Genomic DNA, 27,351 nt, shown 5'->3' on the forward strand with positions numbered 1-27,351 from the left:
GTCAAAGCCCTTGAGGTCTTTCCCAGGGGACTGACAGAAGGGTCCAGAACAGTTTGAAAACTTTAACACCAGAATGAAAATTCCTTGATTAGATTTGAGACGATCCCTTGATGGTTGGGCAGAAAGAGTAAATGTCATTTTCTCTTTACATTTATTTATTTACATTTATCATTTACATCATCATGAGGTGGCATAAAGAGTATGGCCTCCGATTGCTTTACTGTAGGACTTCCTTTGCTTCCATTGCAAGAGGAAAGGCAAAGAGCGATGTGATCAGCAGAGCCATCAGCATTTACCTTAGCTCTGTCTAGGTCTCTGCAAGTTCTCCAGTCAGTGTGACTTCTAGATCTGTATTTCTAGTTTCTGCTGGTCATCATGACCTTGAAATATGTCCAAATCCAAATTATGAAATCACACATCTCCTGGGCCAGGCAGTGTGTGGCATACAAAGATAATGATTTCCTGGCACACTACACACATTTTAACACTATCTAACCCCCGTCTTCATGGGGGCACCCTTGACCTGTTCATCACATCATTCTCTGTTTCCCACACTCATAATACTAATATTTTTATCCTGCCTGTCCCACAAGTTTTATTTTACTGACCTGCAGGTTGGTTTCCTCTGCCTCTGTGCATGAATGACCACAGCTGTGACTGATTTGCCACCTCATATCCACGCACAAATCATGATTTTGAATTTGAATTGACATTCTTGCACACTAATGGCATATATAGCTCTGTCCCTGGCTTTCCAGTCCACCAAATACATCTGACAAATTAGACTTAAGTCTATGAAAGCTCACGCTACCAACTTCTTTCAATTAGTCTCAAAGGTGCTGCAAGATCGCTGGAGATACTGAAGCCAGTAAAATATGGGCTAGAGTGATGGTGAACCTTTTAGAGATTGAGTGCCCAAAGTCAGTGGCATTCCTGCACCGGGTGTCACTGGTGGCGGTGGGAGCGGGACTTCCAGGGGAAAACCCAAAAAAACCTCACTCAGTCTCAGGCTAGGAATAGCAACCCCTCCTCTGATGAAACTTGCCAAGAAAACTCCATGATGGTTTCACCTTAGGGTCACCATATGTCGGAAACGATTCCAAGCCCTCCCACAAGTCAGGATCTCTCCCGCTGAGTGGATGGCAATGGAAATCTGTTGGAAGAATGATCCATTGCAAGCCATTATTTGTTTGTTTGTTTTAAATCACAAACTACATGTTTGTTCGTTTTTTAGTTAGTCTTTGTTCTTTAGGAAAGCGTATTAAAATAATAATCCGACCCACATGCTCTGCTGATGAAAGCTGAATTTTAACAAGTTTTGTAACAGAAATTTCAGGAAACTTAAATTTCTAGGATTGGAAGAGCAATAGGATTGGCAAGAGGACCTAGTAATTGAAAATCCATAAGTTTATTTCCAATTGTCGACAAAGGAAAACAATGAACTCAGTGGAATTCAAGTTCCAAAAGCTGAGACCCCGAACAAGACAAAATGGCTCTTTTTATATTATTCAAGACAAAGAAGTTTCTTCAATACACCTGATTGGCTAATTACAATTTAAACATACAGAATTCTTACAATCAGAACAGAAGTACATGCATACATTAAAACTGTGCATCATCACTCCTTACCCCCTCCTGTAGGAATTCAGTGGCTTTCCTCCTAACCTTGCTTCTGAATGTCTTTATCTCAGTAGTTTATGTTATGTCTTTTTACTGGTGCCAGCTTCCATCCAGGTCAAGATGCACTCCTTATTCCTTTGCTCTAGTTTTTCTAAACTCCAAGCCTTTATTTCAAAAACCATCTCTCTGGCTGACAAAGGTGACTCCATCTTTCTATAGTTTTTTATTTCAACAAGGAATATTTCCACCACAGTTTAACTTTCATACCTGCATATTTTTCTTTCCTTTTAAAAGAGTTACCACCTTGGGAAACACACATTGCACCCCACACTTATATCTCCTGAAGTATAAGTCTGGTGTTTGTAATGGTTAAGAAATGGGTGGCAATTTGAAAAAAAAAGTGGCCAGGATCCAGAATGATGGGTCGCCAGGGGCTTGGAAGGGTGGGGTCTCCCGGTTCCAGGAAAGGGCGCAGCTGGCGTATCAGCCGAAGCTGATAACAGGCACTCTTGACCTGATTTGTCATCTGAAGCAACAGATCAAGAAGCACCCCCAGACTGTGAACACAGTCCTTTGAGGAGAGTGTGAGCCCCTCTAGGACTGGGGGTTGCAACCCAATATCTAGGTTGGGGGCCTCTACTGCAAGTAGCTCCGTTTTGTCTGGATTCAGCTTCAATTTGTTTTCTCTCATCCAGTCCATTACTGCCTCAAGACATTGATTGAGGGGAGAAATGCCATTTGTCATAATCACTGACTCCCGAGACATGGAGAAATATATTTGGGTATGATCAGCTTACTGATAACACCCCACCCCACGTCTCTGCATGATCTCTCCCAGCGGCTTCATGTATACATGAAATAGCATCGGGGAGAGGATGGCACCCTGAGGGATGCCACAATTTAACTCAGTTTTTGAGGAGCAACTGTCCCTGGGATCACTCTCTGGAATCTGCCTGAGGGGAAGGAGTGCAGTACCTCCGATTCCTAACTCTCTCAGGTGTTCCAAGAGAATGTCATGATCTTTATTATCGAATGCCGCTGAGAAGTCTGGAAGAACCAACAGGGTCACGCTTCTTCTGTCAATGCCTAGATGAAGGTCATCAGTTAAACCGACCATGGCAGTCTTCACCCCATATCCTGTCCTGAAGCCAGTTTGAAAGGGATCTAGATAATTGGCTTCATCCAAGACCGTTTCAAGCTGAAGACCAACAGTCCTCTTGATCACCTTGCTCAGAAATGGCAGATGGGAAACCAGCCTATAATTTTTCATATCAAGGGAGTCAAGGGAAGTTTTTTTTTCAGGAACCCTTGAGTCTTCCTCACCTTCCCAAAGATCTTGTCTACTTCATCAGTACTCACAAACTCAAACTGATCCATTTTAATCTCATAAACGGGTTTACTGGACACCTCATTGGTCGAATCTGCTATAATACTGGCATCCAAGTCAACTCTTATTTAAGAGATTTTATCTGCAAAGTAGTTGTTAAATGCATCACAGCAGGCTGTTGTCAGGTTAAGTAGAGGGTTCTGGGTAGGTGGCATTACCACCAGTTCCCTCACCACCCTAAATTATTATTATTATTATTATTATTATTAACCTTTATTTATAAAGCGCTGTAAATTTACACAGCGCTGTACATAGAATCTTTTAGTTAGATGGTTCCCTGCCCGCAGACTTGCAATCTAAAAAGACACGACACAAAAGGAGAAGGGAATGGTCCAGCAAGAGAAGGGGATCAGGTCTAGCAGTTCTTCTCTACCTCCGAGGCCAGGAACAAGACAGATGGAATGGAGGAAGGGCTTGGGTTCTTAATGGATGGTGAAAAGGAGAAGGGAATGACAGTAGGGAAGGGGGAAAGTCCAGCTCATCAGCTTTCTCACATAGGCCTCTCTCCCCCTCAAGATGGTGGTCGGAAGGAGGGCTCTTTGTCTTCCCAGGCGAGGCCTGTTGTTGCTGGCCTGCCTCTCTCATCCTCAAGATGGTGGTCGGAAGGAGGGCTCTTTGTCTTCCCAGGCGAGGCCTGTTGTTGCTGGCCTGCCTCTCTCATCCTCAAGATGGTGGCTGGAAGGAGGGCTCTTTGTCTTCCCAGGCGAGGCCTGTTGTTGCTGGCCTGCCTCTCTCATCCTCAAGATGGTGGTCGGAAGGAGGGCTCTTTGTCTTCCCAGGCGAGGATTGTTGTTGCTGGCCTGCCTCTCTCATCCTCAAGATGGTGGTCGGAAGGAGGGCTCTTTGTCTTCCCAGGCGAGGCCTGTTGTTGCTGGCCTGCCTCTCTCATCCTCAAGATGGTGGCTGGAAGGAGGGCTCTTTGTCTTCCCAGGCGAGGCCTGTTGTTGCTGGCCTGCCTCTCTCATCCTCAAGATGGTGGCTGGAAGGAGGGCTCTTTGTCTTCCCAGGCGAGGCCTGTTGTTGCTGGCCTGCCTCTCTCATCCTCAAGATGGTGGTCGGAAGGAGGGCTCTTTGTCTTCCCAGGCGAGGCCTGTTGTTGCTGGCCTGCCTCTCTCATCCTCAAGATGGTGGTCGGAAGGAGGGCTCTTTGTCTTCCCAGGCGAGGCCTGTTGTTGCTGGCCTGCCTCTCTCATCCTCAAGATGGTGGCTGGAAGGAGGGCTCTTTGTCTTCCCAGGCGAGGCCTGTTGTTGCTGGCCTGCCTCTCTCATCCTCAAGATGGTGGTCGGAAGGAGGGCTCTTTGTCTTCCCAGGCGAGGATTGTTGTTGCTGGCCTGCCTCTCTCATCCTCAAGATGGTGGTCGGAAGGAGGGCTCTTTGTCTTCCCAGGCGAGGATTGTTGTTGCTGGCCTGCCTCTCTCATCCTCAAGATGGTGGTCGGAAGGAGGGCTCTTTGTCTTCCCAGGCGAGGCCTGTTGTTGCTGGCCTGCCTCTCTCATCCTCAAGATGGTGGTCGGAAGGAGGGCTCTTTGTCTTCCCAGGCGAGGCCTGTTGTTGCTGGCCTGCCTCTCTCATCCTCAAGATGGTGGCTGGAAGGAGGGCTCTTTGTCTTCCCAGGCGAGGCCTGTTGTTGCTGGCCTGCCTCTCTCATCCTCAAGATGGTGGTCGGAAGGAGGGCTCTTTGTCTTCCCAGGCGAGGATTGTTGTTGCTGGCCTGCCTCTCTCATCCTCAAGATGGTGGTCGGAAGGAGGGCTCTTTGTCTTCCCAGGCGAGGATTGTTGTTGCTGGCCTGCCTCTCTCATCCTCAAGATGGTGGTCGGAAGGAGGGCTCTTTGTCTTCCCAGGCGAGGCCTGTTGTTGCTGGCCTGCCTCTCTCATCCTCAAGATGGTGGCCGGAAGGAGGGCTCTTTGTCTTCCCAGGCGAGGCCTGTTGTTGCTGGCCTGCCTCTCTCATCCTCAAGATGGTGGCTGGAAGGAGGGCTCTTTGTCTTCCCAGGCGAGGCCTGTTGTTGCTGGCCTGCCTCTCTCATCCTCAAGATGGTGGTCGGAAGGAGGGCTCTTTGTCTTCCCAGGCGAGGCCTGTTGTTGCTGGCCTGCCTCTCTCATCCTCAAGATGGTGGCTGGAAGGAGGGCTCTTTGTCTTCCCAGGCGAGGCCTGTTGTTGCTGGCCTGCCTCTCTCATCCTCAAGATGGTGGTCGGAAGGAGGGCTCTTTGTCTTCCCAGGCGAGGCCTGTTGTTGCTGGCCTGCCTCTCTCATCCTCAAGATGGTGGCTGGAAGGAGGGCTCTTTGTCTTCCCAGGCGAGGCCTGTTGTTGCTGGCCTGCCTCTCTCATCCTCAAGATGGTGGTCGGAAGGAGGGCTCTTTGTCTTCCCAGGCGAGGATTGTTGTTGCTGGCCTGCCTCTCTCATCCTCAAGATGGTGGTCGGAAGGAGGGCTCTTTGTCTTCCCAGGCGAGGCCTGTTGTTGCTGGCCTGCCTCTCTCATCCTCAAGATGGTGGTCGGAAGGAGGGCTCTTTGTCTTCCCAGGCGAGGCCTGTTGTTGCTGGCCTGCCTCTCTCATCCTTAAGATGGTGGCTGGAAGGAGGGCTCTTTGTCTTCCCAGGCGAGGCCTGTTGTTGCTGGCCTGCCTCTCTCATCCTCAAGATGGTGGCTGGAAGGAGGGCTCTTTGTCTTCCCAGGCGAGGCCTGTTGTTGCTGGCCTGCCTCTCTCATCCTCAAGATGGTGGCTGGAAGGAGGGCTCTTTGTCTTCCCAGGCGAGGCCTGTTGTTGCTGGCCTGCCTCTCTCATCCTCAAGATGGTGGCTGGAAGGAGGGCTCTTTGTCTTCCCAGGCGAGGCCTGTTGTTGCTGGCCTGCCTCTCTCATCCTCAAGATGGTGGCTGGAAGGAGGGCTCTTTGTCTTCCCAGGCGAGGCCTGTTGTTGCTGGCCTGCCTCTCTCATCCTCAAGATGGTGGTCGGAAGGAGGGCTCTTTGTCTTCCCAGGCGAGGCCTGTTGTTGCTGGCCTGCCTCTCTCATCCTCAAGATGGTGGCTGGAAGGAGGGCTCTTTGTCTTCCCAGGCGAGGCCTGTTGTTGCTGGCCTGCCTCTCTCATCCTCAAGATGGTGGTCGGAAGGAGGGCTCTTTGTCTTCCCAGGCGAGGATTGTTGTTGCTGGCCTGCCTCTCTCATCCTCAAGATGGTGGTCGGAAGGAGGGCTCTTTGTCTTCCCAGGCGAGGCCTGTTGTTGCTGGCCTGCCTCTCTCATCCTCAAGATGGTGGTCGGAAGGAGGGCTCTTTGTCTTCCCAGGCGAGGATTGTTGTTGCTGGCCTGCCTCTCTCATCCTCAAGATGGTGGTCGGAAGGAGGGCTCTTTGTCTTCCCAGGCGAGGATTGTTGTTGCTGGCCTGCCTCTCTCATCCTCAAGATGGTGGTCGGAAGGAGGGCTCTTTGTCTTCCCAGGCGAGGCCTGTTGTTGCTGGCCTGCCTCTCTCATCCTCAAGATGGTGGCCGGAAGGAGGGCTCTTTGTCTTCCCAGGCGAGGCCTGTTGTTGCTGGCCTGCCTCTCTCATCCTCAAGATGGTGGTCGGAAGGAGGGCTCTTTGTCTTCCCAGGCGAGGCCTGTTGTTGCTGGCCTGCCTCTCTCATCCTCAAGATGGTGGTCGGAAGGAGGGCTCTTTGTCTTCCCAGGCGAGGCCTGTTGTTGCTGGCCTGCCTCTCTCATCCTCAAGATGGTGGTCGGAAGGAGGGCTCTTTGTCTTCCCAGGCGAGGCCTGTTGTTGCTGGCCTGCCTCTCTCATCCTCAAGATGGTGGTCGGAAGGAGGGCTCTTTGTCTTCCCAGGCGAGGCCTGTTGTTGGTGGCCTGCCTCCCTCCCTCTCAAGTATCTCCTCACTGCACCCATTGCCTCTCAATAAGAATAAAGGAAATTCTTATGAGTTCTGTCAGATAAGAGTCCATTTTTCTGCTCTAGTCGTTGTCCTGCCCACTTCATGCCCTTTAGCTCTCTGGTATACCAGGGCTTCTGGTTAGAAGTGGGTTGAAAAGGACGCTCTGGAATGATTGTCTTAATAGTTTTAGTAAGATTGGTGTTCCGCATATTCACCAATGCTTCAACAGAATCATAAAATCATAGAGTTGGAAGAGACCGCAAGGGCCATCCAGTCCAATCCCCTGCCATGCAGGAAATTACAATCAAAGCATCCCCGACAGATGGCCATCCAACCTCTGTTTAAAGACCTCTAAGGAAGGAGACTCAACTACACTCCGAGGGAGTTTGTTCCACTGTCAAACAACCCTGACTGTCAAGAAGTTCTTCCTAATGTTGAGGTGGAATCTCTTTTCCTGGAGCTTGCATCCCCGGCATTATCAACCATTAAACCCTCTAGATTTTTCTAGAACCCATCTGGTTCCATTAGCGTTCAAGAGCGGACCATTCTAATAGGTCCTCCACCCCTGAGAAGGCAGACGGTGGCTCTTAGTACTGCCCTGGCCAGGAAATGATCCATCCATGACAAGGCGGAGGTATTAACTACTTCCGCCCACGGATATTCCTGCTCCATACTGAAGACCACAACGAGGGTATGACCCGCACAGTGTGTTGGCCTGTTGCCAAGTTGGGACATGTCCATGGTGGTCATGGATTTCATGAACTCCTGATCTGCACCTGTTAAGCTGGTCTCGAGTGGGATGTTGAAGTTGCCCAGAACTAAAGTCCTGGCATCTCCAAGAGCAACTCCAAGACCGGCTGCATCAGCTCAGATTGCGAGTGTTTTAAGCAATGGGGTGGTCAGTATACCAACAGAATCCCTATACTGTTCCTGGTCTTCATGCCTAAGTACATACATTCGAAGCAGTCCATCTTCCGGATAGGTATTCTGGTCAAGGTAAGATTGCCTCTATATACCAGAGCCACTCAGCCCCGTTACCCTCTTTCCCTTACCTGGAAGAGCTGGCACTATCTTCTCCCAGCCTGGTCTCTGTAAAGGAAGCCAGGTTGGCTTTTTCGTCCAAAAGGAGGCCATAGATGATATGAGCTTTGTTTTTAACCGACCTGGCATTGCAAAGGAGCAAAGTAAGGTTCTGTGGCATGGTTGATAAGCTCCCCAGCTTATTTGGGTAACAAAGGGCATCAAACAGGCCAAAATAAAGGTGGGTCACTTTGGAGGTATGTTGTTTAAATAAAGTATGTGTCCTAAGAGGCTGGAAGCCGTGCCAAAGCCCTGCTCCAGTCCTAGGGACTGGAGCGCAGCTTTGGCATGGCTTCTGGCCACTTAAGATGCATGTGTCATTTAAACAGCATACCTCCAAAGTGACCTGAAGCAGCTTTATTTTGGCTGTCTGTTCGGGCCCAAAGTGAACTGAAGGCAGGATTGCTTTCAAACATCGATCTCGCCTTCTTTTGTAACAAAATTTCACCTTGGTGTCGCCATACCTTCCTTTGCCCTGTACAACCTCAATTACCGCTCCCGCTTCATCCTCTGTCATCTGATTCCCTTCATATCCCATCTGTTGAGTTGTGTTGTTAATCTGAATATTCAATATTCAGACAATAGCTAAACTACTTCACTCCCGTTGTTATAGTCCAACTACTGCTTCCTGCCCATTCCTAGCTCTGTTTATCTAGACCGGGGTGTTATGGGGCTGAAGAAAGACAGTCTTTTGGGACTTGTAGCTCTCCCAGCAAGCGCTTTCAATTAACTATCACTTCAGTCACCCCTCCTAACCCTGTTGCCAGATCTCAGACCTGATTCAATAGGGAGAATGGCCTCAGCTGTTCTTTCCTTGGTGGAAAAAGGCACAGGCAGCCTCACAGTTTGGCTTGGAGCTGGCTGGTGGTGTTGAGGACGTGGCGGAAGAAGACTCTGGGCCTTAGTCCTGTCCCTTGTCCGAGTCCCTGGCCAAACTCAGCCATGAAACCCACTGGGAGGCCTTGGGCAAGAAGCCACGCTCTCTCAGCCCCAGAGGAAGGCCGTGGGAGAACCTCCTCCCTCTCTAAGGAAACAGGCCAAGAAAACCCAGTGGCAACAGGGTCGCCATAAGTCAGACAACGGCCGTAATGAAGAGCAGGGAAAGAGGGGACAACCAGGACTCCTCCTCCGAGTCCTCACAGACTTCCTTCCCAGACAGCTGACCACATTATTATTATTATTACTATTATTATATTTCTTTATTATTATATTATTCTTTGTATATTTATTTATATTATGTGTATTTGTATACAATTATATTATTATATTTACATATTTATTTTAATATTTATATGATTATTTGTATACATTTGTTTTTATTATATTTATTTGTATAAGATTGTTTAAGTGTTCAAATATAGGATGATGGTGATGATAATAATCATTGTAATTATTTGTACAAATATCGTATTATCATTATTAATACGATATTTACTTGCACCCGGCTCTTTCCGCAGAGCTGGGACTCAGAGGGGCTCAACAGCATTAAAAGAGCCATACAGTTATTAAAAAGACCTAGGAAAGAGCTGCATTGGAAAGGAATTCCATGATGACTGTGACACTCTCAAAAGAGATGGCTCTCGTAGGAATAAAATCCTTTATAAAAAGAGGAAACTGTGGACTAGAGCCCTTCAAAATGGAGACCATCCCAAGGCCCTCCTCCTTCCAAAGGCGGTCCTCCAGGAGGGAACCGTGATTTGCCTAGAGCGTCCCTCCTTCATCCGGGTTCCGCTCTTAGCAGCGCCCCTCTAGGAATCTCCTCTCGCTCGTCTCCGCACAGGGCCGGAAGGGGCGGGGCCAGAGCAGGGAGGGGGTCAGGGCGACTTCCTTCTCCCCGCATCAGCCTCTGAGGAAGGAGGTGGGTCTGTGGCCCTCGGGGCTGAGAAGGAGAAGGAAGGAAACTCCGCGGTCCTCCAAGAGGAAAGAGAGTCCTGGCTTGACAATCCCTTCTTCCGGTTTCCCCTCAGCGCCTCTCTAGGAGCAGTCTCTATCATCCTCACAGGCCCGGAAGGGGGCGGGGCCAAGGCGCAGGTCTGGTTTCTGCGGAAGTGGAGGAAAGGGGCTCCTCCTCTTCCTCCTCCGGAGAGAGTCCCAGTTTAAGGGCTGCAGGTGGGAGGCTTCCTCCTCTTCAAGCGTATCTGCGAGGGAGGCCAGGGAGATGGAATGAAAGGAGGAGGGAAGCCGAGAGGCCAGGTTCCCCTCCAGAGAACCCCTGGGGACTGGGCTCCTTTGGGGCTCCATGGTCCTCCGTCCCTTCCCTTCCCCCTAACAGGAGCCCCACAACAGCCCTGAGAGGGAAACCAGGGAAAGAAGGAAGGCGGGCCCTGCTGCTGCTGCTTCTATGGGTCCTTCTCCCTGGCTTCCCTCCCATTAGGCCCCCTTCCCTCCCTCTAGAGAGAGTCAGAGCCAGAGAGAAGGAAGGAAGGAGGAGGAGGAGGAGAAGCCCTCCCCCCCCCGGTCTGGATGAAGCGCCTGCGTCAGGCAGCAGAGGCAGCTCCTCTTCCAGGGAGGAAGGCCCTTGGGAACAACCGCCCCCCCCCTTGGGCCTCTTCCTCCTCCTCCGCTTCAGGCACCAAAAGGAGGCCTTGGAGGCAGATAGGGAAGGCTGAAGAGAGCAGCATCGCCTTTTCTGCCTCAGAGAGAAAGAAGGGCTGAAAGGAAGGAAAGGAGGCCCAAAAGAGGAGAAGGAGGCAGGGAAATGTTAGGGAGGGAAGGGCATTGGAAATGGGGGAGAGGGTCCTGGTTTGTGGCTAGAGGAGGGAAGGGAAGACTCCAGACCCAGACGCATGCCCTGCCTCTCCTCAGGGTCTTTGGAGGGAAGGGGGCTTTCTCTACAGAGACAGCAGCCACTTTCCACCTTGGATTTTGCCCTAAAACATCCCCTTCCCTCAGGAGGGTCTTCAGGACAGATAATTCACACGATGCTTTCTTTCCTTTGTAGGCCTTTGTGTCCCCAGTAATTGCACCTGAGACAGAATCCGCTGAAAGAGGAATGTGCTTTTCTGCTGTGTTAGAAACACAACTCAGTCTTCCATAAGTTCAGAGAAGGATTTCACTCTGGTCAGTTTAAGGACAGAAGAGAAGAGCTGTGCTTCTTTCCATAGGAGCCATGCAGAGGACCTTGGAGGAGAAGATGCTCAGTTCTGAGGTCCAGCGCCAGCACTTCAGGCAGTTTGTCTTCCAGGAGGAGGCTTTGGGGCCCCGAAAGGTTTGCAGCCAGCTCCACAATCTCTGCTGCCAGTGGCTGAAGCCAGAGAGACACACCAAGGCTGAGATGATGGACCTGGTGATCCTGGAGCAGTTCCTGGCCGTCCTTCCCCCAGAGATGGGGAGCTGGGTTCGAGAGTGTGGAGCAGAGACAACCTCCCAAGCAGTGGCCTTGGCAGAGGCCTTCCTCCTGAGCCAGGCAGAGGAGGAGAAGCAGGGAGAGGAGCAGGTGAGCTCATTTCATCCCGGTCATTTTGAGGGGACATCACTATTTTATTCTGTTTTTGCAAGGGATTTTTATCAATCTGAGCTGTCTTACAGCAGTCAAGAAAGAAGGCCTTCTGGTGATTCAAAAGCCAGAGGGAGGAATAGGGATTCAGCCTGTGTCGGATGGGGCTGGCTTTTCCCAGAAGACACAGTTTGCAGCCAGATCGCTAACTGGGGTTGGCTCCCTTTTTAAACAGCTTTTCTGGTGATTGGATCAGTTCCAGCCACAATTCACAGCACTAATTATGTCCTGGAAAGCAGTGGTGCTCAAAGTTTTTACCCTTGGGACCCCCCCCCCCCCCACACACACACACTTTACATCTATATTCAGACGTCACCCCCATGTAGCATATCAGTGAAAATGTTTTGTTTCTTTCCTCGAAATAAGGGACCTTGAGATTGTAGTACATGCACTGGTAACCTCACGACGTAATTTCTGTAATGCGCTCTACATGGGGCTACCCTTGTGCTTAGTTCGGAAGCTTCAATTAGTACAGAATATGGCAGCCAGGCTGGTCACTGGAAAATCTAAGAGTGACCACATAACGCTCAACTAAAAGTCACTCCACTGGCTGCATATTGGCTTCCGGACACAATACAAGGTGTTGGTTATTACCTTTAAAGCCCTACATGGCTTTAACCCTCACCCTTTATTCGCTTGTGTTTTAATAGTTTCATTTCCATAGATTACTTTTTAATTATTATTTGTGTATGTATTTATACTTGTGTTTTTCCTTGTACTTGTCCTAGTTACTGGAAACTGCTGTCAGACTCTGTCCCCCCTACAAAGGATACAAAGGCAAAAATCACCACCATCATCATATAAATCTAGCCATCCCATCCGAGCTTTTATGTGGAAATCATCAAAAGCGGAGATGATGCCCCATAAGGTCGTTTTTCTTCTTTCTTTTCCTAATTCTTCTGTGCTGCAGGACTTGGTAACGGAAGAGATGGCACAGCTGGAAAAGTATCCTTCTCAATCCAGTCAAAGGCAGTGGCCCAAGTGGATCACACAGGACAGTGAAGGAAAGACCTCCTCAACAAGTAAGGGCAAAAAGGGTAGGTGACTCTGGCCTCAAGCAGATGGCCCAAAAGGGCCGCTTTGGGAGTGGGGCATGCACATGAAGCATGGCTTGAAAGTGATTGGAAGCTACCCCAGATGGCTCTTTCCCAAAGAGCTGGCCCAAAGCTGGCCTGAAAAGGGGAAAAATGGCTCGTTGTTGGCTGGCTGGTTCAGAACTGAGGTGACATGCAAGATTGGGGATGAGTGCGTGCAGGTACTGTGGCCGCAAAGCAAATGGAGGGCAGACCTTTGCCGCTGTCTGTTTCGCCCATCTCTTACACAAAAAGTAGTTTCTTGCTTGGCTCTGTCATGTATGTCTGAAATTTCTGGGCTTTATGAATTACAGCACTTATTATTACTGTATTATTTACATTATTTATACCCCGCCCTTCAGCCCTAATGGCTCTCAGAGCGGCTTACAATTATTATTGTTAATAAGATGGTTCCCTGCCCTCAGGCTTACAATCTAAAAGACACGACACAAAAGGAGAAGGGAATGGTGGTGGGGATGACGTCCAGTGGTTCTTCTCTCCCTCTGATGCCTGGACAAGGCAGATGGACTAGAGTGAGGGCTCTTCTTCTTCAGGCTAGCCCTGGTGGAGCTGGGCCATCCTATTCACTCCCTCACAGGTCGAAGGATGACAGTTATGGAGGGAGGAGCCTCTATCTTCAGGCTAGCCCTGGTGGAGCAGGGCCAGCCTATTCCCTCCCTCACAGACCGAAGGATGACTGTTATGGAGGGAGGAGCCTCTATGTTCAGGTTAGTCCTGGTGGAGCTGGGCCAGCCTGTTCCACTTGAACTATTCTATACCAAAATACCCCAAAACCTACGCTTGATTTATACATGAGGTTGAGTTATACACATATTTATACAGTAATGCCTAAAAACAAATCTGCTTGGTTACCTGAGGTATACCTGTGTATATTCATAAGGGAGAGAAGATGAATGGAATGGCTGCTTTAGTGGGATGATATCCTCGTTCATTATCAGGTTGCCCCAGAGTCCAACTTCAGGTCCTGTCTATTCCCGACGCAAGGGAGAGCCAGGAACTTCTTTCAAGTCCATTCTGTTCTCTTCTCAAATTTTTGTGCTTTTTCTGTCAAGTCTGTTAACACTTTTTGTGGCTGTTTAATTTCGTATGGGATGCTTGCCTACTTGCTTTGCATATGTTTATTAACCATTTTTCCCCCATGCAAAGTTCAGAATGACTGTGATTCTACAGTGATCTACTAGTTCTTTTTGTCCAAACAGTATGATGTTTACTGCATTTACACAGCCGCCCCGATTGCATTTTGTAGAGGGGCAGGATATAAATAAATTTTATTATTATTTTATTTATTGTTGTTATTACATAGGAGGGCCTTGAAAGAGGAAGAAGAAAGAAGGGTTAACCACATTTTCTTTCCTTCAGTGTTCCTCCCAGGAGGTAGAATAAGGACTGGGCCTATATGTACAAGCACATCTCTTCATCCTGATGGACTCAAAACAGATTCATCAAGACTAGACAAGGTAGGGAACAGGATCTCAAGTGAGCCAACAAAGGAATGGACGAAGTGCTCATCTTCCTTTGACTGCTCCCTGGTCCCACAGAAACTTGTTCCCCTCCCCCCCCCCCATTGCTTCCATCAAAGATGCCATTGCAAGTGGTTTATGGATGGCATCATGTAAGGATTTCAGTTTTCTTGAGCAGTCTTAAGCAATAAGATTCTCTTTTGTCAGGTGACCTTTGAGGAGGTGTCTGTGTATTTCAAGGAGGAGGAGTGGGCCCTGCTGGACCCAGACCAAAGGGCCCTTCATCGGGAAGTGATGGAAGCGAATCTGGGTATCCTGTCTTCTCTAGGTAAAGCTCCCTCTTTCTTGTGATTGAGCAGCTTACAAGTGCTGAAGAGTAACCCTGAGAGCTCTTCTTCACTCTTGGTACATTCTAGCAGGCTGAGTGTTTTTCCCCAGCTTTGCTGATATCTGGCCTTTCTTCCCAGGAAGCCCTTCATTAGCAGATCTTAAGTCAAGGTCACTGTGAAGTCCAGGTGGACTCCTAATCTTGGACCACTGCTTGGGATGTTGGGAGTCCCACTAGCTGTATCTCCCCCTCCCTCCCCCAAGAGTCTGATCTGCCGCTGTGGCCCCATCCAGCTGCCCTTAAGATGAAACAGATAAATACTAAATAAAACTTTTATTTGTAACCCACTTGTTGTAAAAACAAAGCAGCGAACAACATAGAATATCATACAATAATATACGTAAGACTAGATTGTTTAAGGACAAGTGAGAAGACAGAAAGAGAAAGCAGCCACATCTTGCTTTCTGGTCCCCACTAGGTATCTAAGTCCCTTCCACTGAATCCTCAAAAGATAGAAAGGCATAATATTCCAATGATGGGAAGGCTTGGAAGAACTGGTTACCATCATTTGCCCAGGCCTTCCTTGAAAGAGAAGGGGAAAGCCATGTCCTGGTGTGGAGGGAAGGGCTAGTTAGCTTGAATGGAGAACCAGCATTACGTTGCATCCTGTACTGAGAAAAATCTCTTGGACCCCATTGTTCTTGTGCCCTCGAGTCATTTCCACGTTAGAATGATGTGACAGGGAGGAACAGTCCCTATTTCTCCTTAGACTGGTTCTCAGTCTTACCAAAATTTATTGTTCTTTACTCAGCCCCCTCTTTGTGACCGAGGTCTAGGAACAAAAAGGAATAACTAGAAAAGTCTGGTAATTTCTGAATATCCATAAATTGCATAATCACAAGTACCAGACTTTCCTGGTTGGTTTTCTTTTGTCATTTAGTTTAGAGACCTTCTGTGTGTAAGGGAATATTGTCCTATACTGTATATTTCTCTTTTAGAGGTATTGGAACCACAGTGCTTATTCTAGTGTCCAAATAGGTTGGTGTAGTTGCTAGTGTGTTTCTGAATAATTTAGCACACAGATAGTATTAGTATTAGAGAAGTCCCGCTCCAGAAGCCTCACCTCTGGAGGGTGGAAATCCTGCCCCTGGGGCCTAAGTCCCGCCTCCCCTGGCACGCAGTCCAAAAACGGTTCGCCATCACTGGGCTATGCGGAATTAATCTTATGCTTAAATCTTCTTTTGGTTGTTCTGCTAGACCTCTGATCCTTATGCATTTCCCCCTGGATTTGGTTTCCAACAATTTTTCTCTGAATTTCTTCTTGTTGCTTTACCGATTCTAGCTGTTGTGTTCTTTTCTCTAGGTTTTCTGATTTTTCTTGTATTTTCTTTACTTTTGTCTTGATTGTTTCCATTTTTTCTGTCATTGTTTGTAATTCTTGTCTAAAGCTTTCTATTTCTTTCTTTATATCTGCTTTAAATTCTTCTCGTTGGCCTGTTACAGACTGCCAAAATAAAGCTGCTTCGGGTCTCTTTGGAGGTATGCTATTTAAATGATGCATGGGTCCTAAGAGTCTGGAGGTCGCGCCAAAGCCACACTCCATTCCTAAGCACTGGAGTGCAGCTTTGGTGCAGCTTCCAGATTCTTAGAGTGCATGCATCATTTAAACAGCATACCTCCAAAGAGACCCGAAGCAGCTTTATTTTGGCAGTCTGTAACAGGCCATAGTCTTTCTATTTCATTTCTTTTTTCCAATCTTATTTCCATTCTTGTCTCTCCTCTCATCTTCTTTAGTCCATCCCAAATTAATTGGTTGGATTCTATGTTTTCCAAGCAAGAGATTGTCGTCTTTGCCCTTGCATTTGTGACTGCGTTATTCTTCTTCTTTTATTTGAGGTCATTTCTCCCCACCCTCTACTTCTGTACACTTCTGTGTCTATACCATGGTAAATGAACAATAATCAATGAACAATAATTAATTATAGAATTCAGTCTCCAGGCATCAGTCAATTTCCCCAGTCAATTCTAAACAAGTCAATCAATTCAATTCAATCAATTTTTAAACCCATTAACAACTCTTTAATAATAGTACAAGCTGATCTTCTAATTCTATCTTATTTCCTCTAAATCTATAACCTATGAATCTATCTATCTATACACACACACTCTCTCTCTCTCTCTCTCTTTTATCACACTTTGGTTTGTATAGTCATTACAATATTTTTAAAAAATATTCTTCTATTATTTTATTTTCAATTTTCCCCTTTGTGTTCATTCTTTCTTTTCATTTCGTTTCTTCTTTATATCTGTCTGTTTGTCTGCCTTTCTTTACCTTAGTACCATATATACTTGACTATAAGTCGACTTCATGTATAAGTCAAGGGCAGGTTTTGGGGGCAAAATTATGGATTTTGATATGACCCATGGATAAGTCAAGGGTAAAACCTAGGGACATGCAACAAAAGATCTTAACGATGAAGCAAAGGAAAACAATGAATTTTTGACTAAAATTTCTGGACTTATACATGAGTATATACAGTATTTCTTAATAGTTCTTAGTCCAGGGGTCGGCAACCTCCGGCCCGCGGGCCGGATGCTGTCCGCGAAGGTCTGGCTACCGGCCCCCGGCTGTTGTTGCCACGGCCGCAGCCGCCCATCGCAGCTTTTTGCCGCTCTGGGCGCCGCCATTTTGGGCGAAAAAATGGCGGCGCCCATAGCTGCCTCTGGGGCTATGGGCACTGCCATTTTGCCGCCCAAAATGACGGCGCCCAGAACGGCTGCCGTGGCAGCAGCAGCGGCGGGCCTCTAGGAGGCCCGCTGCCATCTCTGGGACCCTCCAGGCGGGCTCCCAGGGCGGCAGGGGGCCTCTGGGAGGCCCGCTGCCGTCTCTGGGGCCCTCCAGGCGGGCTCCCAGGGCAGCAGGGGGCCTCTGCGGGGCCCACTGCCGTCCCTGGGGCCCTGCAGGAGGGCTCCCAGGGCGGCAGGGGGCCTCTGTGGGGCCCGCTGCCATCTCTGGGGCCCTGCAGGAGGGCTCCCAGGGCGGCAGGGGGCCTCTGGGAGGCCCGCTGCCGTCTCTGGGGCCCTCCAGGCGGGCTCCCAGGGCGGCAGGGGGCCTCTGCGGGGCCCGCTGCCGTCTCTGGGGCCTTCCAGGAGGGCTCCCAGGGCGGCAGGGGGCCTCTGGGGGGCCCGGTGCCGTCGCTGGGGCCCTCCAGGGGGTCCTCCAGCGCTGGCAGGCTCCCCCCAGCTTTTTTGCCGGTCTCTGACGGGGCCTGGGGCCCTGTCAGGGGCCAGCAAAAATGGGGAGGCCTGGCCCCCAGAGGGTGGAAGCTCTGCCCCCGGCATGCGGCCCCGCCCCTGGAGGGTGGAAGTTCCACCCCCCAGCACACAGCCCCGCCCCAGCTTCGGCCCCCCCAGCGCCTGAGGGACAGCAACCCGGCCCCCGGCTCAAAAAGGTTGCCTACCCCTGTCTTAGTCCTTTCCTTTATGGCATTGATCTGTCTCCTCTTAGTTTACTGCGGCATTACTCAGTCCAAAATTTAGCTGTCCCTCCTTGCTGGCTCCTTGCAGCCTCCCCTCCTGCTACTTCTCCATGTTGCCTGCACTATCAAACTTTTTTTCAAAGTCGCAAGCCAATCCTCCTTTCCACTCTTTCCCCCCTCAGTATAAGTACGTCTAGTTCTCTTTCTTTCTCTTCCACTCTGCTTCAACTTGCACTCTAGGGCTTCCCTTTCTCTCCCTGCTTTGCAGTCCAGTTCGCTTGCAGTTACTCTATTCCTTGTCTTCACTACTACACTGTTGCTTTCTCTCTTCCCCTCCCGGCTACAGTTTGTTCCTGTCCAGGAAAGTGGGCAAGAATGCCGATAGCTAAACTTTCCAACAAAATATAAAGGAAACTGCAAAGTCTTGTGCACACAAAGAAAATATAGAGCCAAGTCCAAGGTGCAAACCAGAGAGTAGTCAAGCAATCTGAGGTCCAGGGTTCCAGCAAGGCAAGATGATCAGGCAGTCCAAGGTCCAGGGTTCCAGAGAGTCAAGATGATTAGGCAGTCCGATAGTCAAAGGTCCAGGCCGAGAAGACAAGGGGGGTCAGGATCAACCAGGGTTTTACCAGCAAACAGATAATCTCTGACAACTGGCTTGGCGTTCTGTTTATATTAGCACTTCTCGTGAGCTCAACTGTTTGCTTATTAACTGGCGTTTTTCACAAAGCCTCCTCGAGTGCCGGAGGCACGCCCTTTCAGTTCTTCGCTGGTTGAAGGTAGGCTTGGAGGCCACAGACTCTGCTTCAGCTGGCAGGGCAGAACTGGGGCCAGGCTCAGTTTCAAGATGAGGCTCTGGCTTAGCCTCCTCGTCCTCAAGCTGTCTGGGCATGACAGTTCCAACTTCTCTCCTCCTAGGTTGCTCTGCTCTCCACTCCTCCATGGCTTTTCTCTTTAGAGAGGTAGTTTATATTTTCTTTTTACCTTTTATTCTTCCTCTCTATCATTCTCTTATACATCCTTATAAGTGGTTAGAGCTCTTGTTAAACTGTTCCTCCACTGTTTGTATTATCCCATTTTTATTTTTTATAATTTGTCTCTTCTCTCTTCTCCCCTGATTTCTTTAAAAATGGTGGGCGGCGTTCTAGCCTTTCAATAGGCTCCAAATTATCGGGAATGGATTGTTCCTTAACCTTGCAGTCCCGTCTGTTCACTTTCCCTTCCTTCTCCCTTTACTTCATGAGCTGGTACCTGATATGGTCCAAAAGTGGGTTGTATCTGAACCCGCTTCATTGGGAAGGGGGCTGTTTTCATCCCATTTTCATGTTTATTTTCGGACTCTTATCCCCGATGTTGTGGCAGGCTCTTTCACACTGCTGCGAGACCCAACTGCTCACGCCACTGTTCTCCACCACTCAGCATAAGCTACCCATTTTTAAAACTATTGCCAACATCTCAGACTTATGCTTCAGTAGATATAGCCATCTGTATCTACTGTAGTCATCCACATTGGTAAGAGAGAATCGTATCCATATGTGGATTCTAGTGGTCCAACAATATCCATATGGTTAAAAGATAGTAGTCGTTTTCTCTGTCTTTGGCTATGTTTGATGAAAGGTTTCACCTTGCTCTTCACCTCATCACATACTGAGCATAGTAAATACTGTTCACATTTTTAAAAAATAATAATTTTTATTCATGTTGACATTAAAAACATAAAACAGACATAAAAAAACACACAAACATTCCATTTAAAATTACATTAATACCTAAATAAGCAAGAAAAATAAAAATACATATTCTTCTATATCTGTTATACACATATTCTTATATGTACTGTATCATTTCTGAACCTATTTTCTATGATATTTAATATTTCTTCATAAGTATATTCTTTTTCTCTCTATCTTCTTCTAAGTTCCTATACTAGAAGAATTCCATGTTAATACCCCCACTTTTTTAACCAAACTGTTCTTATCTTATCACAAATAAAAAAAATTAATTTTACTAAACTAAAGGATATGCATTTATTTTGATATACATATATAAACACATAACAATTTTGTTCATGGTGGTATGACCCAATTTTCATATGACTCTTCCAGCAATTTTTGTTTTGTAAATTATAAATTTTAGCTATTCTTAAGGGCATATAATACCAATAATTAACAACTTTCAAATAATTTTCTTTATGATCTTGTGATGTTGTTAATTTACTTGATTGTTCCCAAGCCTTCTCTCAATTCTCAAATAAAATAACATGACCTAGTTCCTGTGCCCATTTCACCATTGTGTCAGTTATTGTCTCTGTTTCTAGTTCTCTTTGTAATAGTATTTTATATATTTTTCACACTTTACCTTTATCTGAAATGATTTTATCCATTGGGTTCTGTTGTATATCAGATTTTTCTTTCAACATATCCTCCTTAAATTAGATTTAATCTGATGGTATTCCAACCAATTTATTTTCTTTCCTAATCCTTCCAGCTCTTCTCTAGATCTTATTCTGATCTTTCCCCCATTTATCCAATTCAATTATATGCCCCACATTTTGCACCCATTTCATCATTGAGGTTTTAATCACTTCTTCCTCGGTTTCCCATCTTAATACTATCTCATACATTTTGGATAGTACTTTAGGTTCTCACCTAATAAGACTTTTTCCAGATCTGTCATTTCTTTTACAATTCCATGATTATTTCTATCTCTGTTTTCTCTTTCAATTGCCTCTGCAGCAACCAAGGACATAAATTCCATTATTGTCTAATTTCTCTTGCGTTTTTATGTTATATTCATTTCCCTCAAAGAGAATCATATCCCCATGGGTGATCCATTTCTCCTTCAATATATTTTCTCTATAATGGAAAGCCTTGTGCTGTGATACCCAAAGGGGTATATGCGGGGATCACTTTCTCTTGTATATTTTCCATATCTTCAGCAGAGTTCTTCTGATGTAATGATTATTAAAATCGTTGTTTGCTTTTTCTTTATTAAACCAGAAATATTTGAGTTCTTCTGCTTCTAAATTTAATAAGCTAGTATTTTGTAGTGTTGCCGAATCTCTAATCCACACTAAACAAGCTGTCTGATAATGCAGTTTAAAACTCGGGAGTCCCAAACCTCCCCTCTCTTTGACTTCGTACAGAATTTTTTATTTTATCCTGGGTTTTCTCCCAGCCCATATATACTTTGAAATTTCTCTGTGCCACAATATTGATTCTTTATGGATTATCGGGTTTGTTTGACACAAGACAAAGAGTTTTGGCAGCACACTCATTTTTATAGAGGCTATCTTTCAAATGTTTCCATTTCATTAAATCTTCTTAATTTCATTCCAAATTTTCCTGTAGTTATTATTCACATTTTGAACACCTGAATTTTCATGGGTTCTTCAACACATGAAAACCCATGTGCCCCATGCATCTGTGGATCAGATGTATGCATTTGTCATGCATTGGGTGTATGTGTGGTTCTGCACAGCACCAACAGAGTTGTTTTTTTTTTTACTGTTTTTCAAATAATATAAATAAACCATGGTGCATTTCACCTTTAGCATACCCCACCCCACCTTTCTGACTTCACATCCACCACCTGGAAAATGTACATTATATCCCTGCTTTGTTACAGCACTTAGATACAATGTTGAGTGACATTTCAGGTACAAAATACACATTATCAACCACCTTATTTAAACTGGAAAGGAAGCAGTGTCCAGCACCTTCCAGTGTGGGAAGACTTTTAATCTAAAGACATCTTTCACTTGACATCAAACAACTCACACAGGGGAGAAGCTGTTTAAATGCCTGCAGTGTGGAAAAGGTTTCACTTGGAAGACATTCCTCACCCTTTATCAAGTAATTCACACTGGAGAGAAAGCATTTAAATGCCTAGAATGTGGGGAAAGTTTTACTTCACGTCCATTTGCAACTAACAACTGAGGCATGGAGGCAGGTTCATGATTTTCAAACAGTTCTTTGTTCTTCCAAACGTGAATATAAGAACCACTGTCCAAAATAAAGTCCACCCTCTCTTCAGACTGGAAGAAAAACAGACACAACACTCGTCCCATTCCTTGACATGTTCCTTCCACATGGTCCTCTCCTGAGAATGTTATTTTGTTTTTTCCGAGGGCAAGGCCTTTGCAAATGACCTGTCTGTCCACAAGTATGACATTGCCACACATTGCAGACCGCTTCTCCTTTAAAGACATTGTGTTACAAGGTTCTCCTCCACTGGAATGCTTCCAATTGACAGCTTGCTTTTCTGCAGCCTCTTCCAGTCTCCTCCGGCATTTGGCATACTCTTCCTGTAGCTGTCCTTCTAGATAAGGGACTGTAAAATTTTCTTGTGGGTGCACTTCTAAACTCTGTGAGAAAACATCTCATACATCTCCAAGAGAGCTTAAAATAATAAAACATTGAGAGGTAGGAGTAATTTCCTCTCCTTGCTCTGCCAGGTCAGCAAATAAAACATTGTTTTGCAGAGGGTAGGCCACAAATTGACATTAGTTGTGAGTTTTCAACTACTACCAGCACAATCCACAAATGTGTCATCACCTCCTGTCTTAGCTTCCTCTTCTTCAGGCCGATATGGTGGGTCCACAACACACTGCCACAGATTCTCCTTCCTGAAGAAGAACTCCCATCTTCTGTGATCAGGCTAAGTAATTCTTCCCATTTGGCCTTTCAAGAGGAATGCCACCCACTGTCCAATTGCTGCCATAGCTGCTGTTTCCTCAGAGAACTTTGTTTAAGTCCACAGAGCAGGTTCCTTCTGTGCCAAGCCTAAATTCGCTACAAACACAGGCAAAGCTTCCAGGCACTTAAACTCTTCAGACAACAGACACCTTTACTCACTGTGCAACATGCATTTATGGGCCCATGGCCTTTGTTACGCTGATGCACAGCGTGAATGAATTTCAGTATCTCAGCAGAGACTGTGAGATACTTCCAAACAGAACACAGACATCAACTGCTTCAGCTGAAGGGTTTATTTACACAGGATACTAGGCAAGATCTATTTACAGCAGACGTAGAGCTCTAGGATGAAAGCATAAACAAGCTTCCTCCACCATCTCTCAACAATACAGGAACTCTCCAACAAACTCACAAGCACCAACCACTGACAGACTATAATGACCCCCATACACTCACACTGAACTGTGCTTCTTATACATTTGGCTCCTTGCAATATTGCCTAAGCATCATGCTCATTACCCTTGCTGTACCAGTGCTGTCCCAATGTACATCCATAGTTTGGCTCCTTTGCTATCTTCAAGGACATAATCACCAGATGTCCAGGCCTTTGTCACACATACAAATACGTAATGACTTTGCAGTTCTGCAGATATAATACTGTATATCACAGTAGACAATAAACAGCTGACATGGAAGAGTACCAGATCCTTAGTGGATATTCTTTACATCTTAAATTCGTAGATGCTTTAAATCAGTACTTCAGACTATATCTGAACATTACATGATGGGTGTAACAGCTAGGTGTTGATCCCTATTAGACATGTTATGATTAGAACTTCCAAAGGGTTTTTAAATTTTATGTGGGCTTTGTCTTGCTGTTCCTTGAACTAACTTTCACATGTCTCGATCATTCATTGTTGAAGCATCTCATACCATCATAAAACAGCTGATATGGAAAGTACCAGATATTTATGGGTATTCTTTACATCTTAAATTAATTTCATACGTAGATGCTCTAAAGTTCATTTTTCAGATCAGTACTTCCACCTGTAACTCGGCATTACATGATGAGTGTTACACCTGGGTCTTGATCTCTAGTATCCAAGGTCAAAAAAAGCACTTGCTGCACCATACTCGTTCTACATTAATGCCATCCAGCTGTTCCATCAGTGAGATGATCCCTCCTCTCCTGGAATATCTTACTTGAGATCAGAAACAAAAACCAGATATTCTCTGATCAGAGATTTATAGTGGCAAAGGAACATCAGAACAGGATAACCACGATAATTGTGTTTAAGAGGGATGGGCAGTGAGATTACCAGTGGATATTAAACCAAAATTCTTAGCATTGTCTGCTAATAAAACCTATTATTATTATTATTATTATTATTATTATTATTAAGTGATATTGATAGTTTGCCTACCATTTCTTGAGTTCTTAGCAGTACATTTTGTTGCTTCCAGAGAGTGATGGTCAACTGAAGGAGTATCAAGGAACAACATGCCAAGCATTGTTGCAAACAGACGAGTGCAAACAGTTAAATAAGAAGGAAAGAAAAACTGGTATTGAAGAAGAGTGGGAGACCACACATCCTCATCAGAAAGGTGATATTTCTGGAACTTCAGTCCAAGGATTCATGCAAAAAGGAAACGGAAGAAGTAAACATCTTTGTTTTGCATGCGGGAGGAGTTTCAGGTCTAAAGCAAGTCTTAACCTTCATAGGAGAACTCTGACATGGGAGAAATCTTTCAAAGCTGGTGAGTGTAGAAATGACTCCACTCTGATTTCACTTAAAACAATTCACACCAGAGAGAGACCATTTCCATCTTTCGGTTTTGGAAAAAGCATCAGGATGAGAGAACAGCTTCTGGCAGACCTAAAAACCCATACAGAGAAGAAATCATTTAAATGTTTGAAGAATGAAAAGAGATTCAATCAAAAAACATTCTTCTCTTCTTACCAAACAGTTAATGCACAGGAGAAACCATTTAACTGCTGGGTGTGCAAAAAAGGTTTCATTTGGGGGAAAAACTTTATTTGTGATCAAAAAACTCACATACATGAGAAACCATTTAAATGCTTGGGCTGTGGGAAAAGTTTCACTCAGAAGGTACATCTCAGTTGTTATAAAGCAACTCACACAGGGGAGAAGCCAGTTAAATGCTGGGAGTGTGAAAAACGAGTTACTCAGAAGATACACCTCACCCATCATCAAGCAACTCACATAGGAGAGAAACCATTTAAGAGCCTGGAGTGTGGTAAGACCTTTAATCTAAAGACATCCCTCACTCAACATCAAGCAACTCACACAGGAGAGAAGCCGTTTAAATGCCTGGAGTGTGGAAAAGATTTCACTCGGAAGGCACACCTCACCTGTCATCAAACAACTCACACAGGAGAGAAACCATTTAAGTGCTGGGAGTGTGGAAAAGGTTTCACTCAGAGGAGTTCCCTCACCCTTCATCATCTAATTCACACAGGAGAGAAACCATTTAAGTGCTTAGAATGTGGAAAAGGGTTCATCCAGAAGACACATCTCACCTGTCATCAAGCATCTCACATAGGGGAGAAGCCATTTAAATGCCTGAATTGTGGAAAAGGTTTCATTCGGAAGGCACACCTCACCCGCCATCAAGCAACTCACACAGGAGAGAAACCATTTAAGTGCTTAGAATGTGGGAAAAGTTTCATCCAAAAGACACACCTCACCTATCATCAAGCATCTCACATAGGGGAGAAGCCATTTAAATGCCTGAAGTGTGGAAAAGGTTTCACTAGGAAGGCAGACCTCACCCGCCATCGAGCAACTCACACAGGAGAGAAACCATTTAAGTGCTTAGAATGTGGGAAAGGTTTCATCCAGAAGACACACCTCGTCTATCATCAAGCATCTCACATAGGGGAGAAGCCATTTACATGCCTGAAGTGTGGAAAAGGTTTCACTAGGAAGGCAGACCTCACCCATCATCAAGCATCTCACACAGGAGAGAAGCCATTTAAATGCCTGAAGTGTGGAAAAGGTTTCACTAGGAAGGCAGACCTCACCCGCCATCGAGCAACTCACACAGGAGAGAAACCATTTAAGTGCTTAGAATGTGGGAAAGGTTTCATCCAGAAGACACACCTCGCCTATCATCAAGCATCTCACATAGGGGAGAAGCCATTTAAATGTCTGAAGTGTGGAAAATGTTTCACTCGGAAAGCACTCCTCACCCATCATCAAGCATCTCACACAGGGGAGAAGCCATTTAAATGCCAGGAGTGTGGAAAAGGTTTCACTCAGAAGATCTCGCTCGCCCTTCATCAAGTTATTCACAATGGAGAGAAAGCATTTAAATGTCTAGAATGTGGGAAAGGTTTCAGCCAGAAGACACAGTTCACCTATCATCAAGCAACTCACATAGGAGAGAAACCATTTAAGAGCCTGGAGTGTGGTAAGACCTTTAATCTAAAGACATCCCTCAGTCAGCATCAAGCAACCCCCACAAGAGAGAAGCCATTTAAATGCCTGGAGTGTGGAAAAGATTTCACTCGGAAGGCACACCTCACCCGTCATCAAGCAACTCACACAGGAGAGAAACCATTTAAGTGCTTAGAATGTGGGAAAGGTTTCATCCAAAAGACACACCTCAACCGTCATCAAGCAACTCACACAGGAGAGAAACCATTTAAGTGCTGAGAGTGTGGAAAAGGTTTCACTCGGAGGAGCTCCCTCACCCTTCATCATCTAATTCACACAGGAGAGAAATCATTTAAGTGCCTGGAGTGTGGGAAGACTTTTAATCAGAAGACATGTCTCACCTGACATAAAGTAACTCACACTGGGGAGAAATCATTTAAATGCCTGGAGTGTGGAAAAAGTTTCCCTAGGAAGACCTCTCTCACCCATCATCAAGTACGGTGCGCCCGTGTCATACGTGGCTAAGCCGCATGGGGAGAAGGGGCGGCGTGTCCCATAGGGAATAATGGGTCATGTGCCCATGGCGCACACGCGCCACCACATACACAAGCCCCATTTATTTAAATGGAGCTTGAGCATAGGCGAATTTGCTTTACGCAGGGGAGTCCGGAACAGGGTGCACTGTAATTCACACTGGAGAGAAAGCATTAAATGCCTAGAATGTGTGGAAAGTTTCAGCCAGAGAACATACCTCACCTATCATCAAGCAACTCACAGTGGAGAAGCCATTTAAATGCCTAGAGTGTGGGAAACAATTCACCCAGAAGGTACACCTCACCTGTCAGCAAGCAACTCATACAGGAGAGATGCCTGGAATGGAGGAAAGGGGGGGAATCACATCAGGGATTAAAGAATCTTCAGGCTGAATTTTTTTAGCTGTCCTTCAACCTCCCAGACATATTCCTAATAGAGTTTTAGTGTTCGAAATGGGTAATGTTTCGAACACTATTGCCTCTATTGGCAAGGGCTTGGATTGCAAAAGTTATTTTTTAATTGGGCACAGGCTCAAATTTGTATCTATATAAGGATGAATACATAAACTGTTGGTCAAAGCTTGTTGCCCCAAAGCTGCTTCAATTGATCTGTCATCATACCTCCTTTTAAACCAGGATCATGACTGTGTTTTTGGATCAGTAAAACAAAGACTGGGATATTGCTTTTTGTGACCTTTGAGCCCATTTGTACTTACCCTGCTCATTGACCACATTGACTATACAGTTTGTTGGGCCTTTTCCTTCAGCTGAGTACTTAAAGTATTTGACTGTTATTCATTATTGTGGGGCATATTTAACAGCTTTTTCTTTGAAATGTTCGGAGGGAGATTTGATGGTGTCTCTTATAATGCAAGTTTACATTCCTGGCGTCATCAAAAGTGGAATGATG

At 46.1% G+C, this 27,351-nt stretch overlaps 2 pseudogenes across 2 annotated transcripts in view; both read left to right on the forward strand.

The window, feature by feature from the left end:
- The window catches only part of LOC149320635 (uncharacterized), a 171,939-nt pseudogene that overhangs the window by 18,834 nt on the left and 125,754 nt on the right, over window positions 1–27,351 (forward strand). The gene's annotated exons all lie outside the window — the stretch shown is intronic.
- LOC149320637 (uncharacterized) overlaps window positions 10,544–27,351 on the forward strand; it is a 39,015-nt pseudogene continuing 22,207 nt past the window's right edge. The window contains exons 1-5 of the transcript XR_016278008.1: window positions 10,544–11,389; window positions 12,360–12,486; window positions 13,903–14,000; window positions 14,211–14,331; window positions 23,972–26,418. The product of XR_016278008.1 is annotated as an uncharacterized LOC149320637 (transcript). The remainder of the gene's footprint in view (window positions 11,390–12,359; window positions 12,487–13,902; window positions 14,001–14,210; window positions 14,332–23,971; window positions 26,419–27,351) is intronic.

The sequence above is a fragment of the Sceloporus occidentalis genome, unplaced genomic scaffold, assembly GCF_023333645.1.
Source record: "Sceloporus occidentalis isolate IW3139 unplaced genomic scaffold, rSceOcc1.0.p SCAF_1, whole genome shotgun sequence".
Classification (NCBI taxonomy): Eukaryota; Metazoa; Chordata; class Lepidosauria; order Squamata; family Phrynosomatidae; genus Sceloporus; species Sceloporus occidentalis.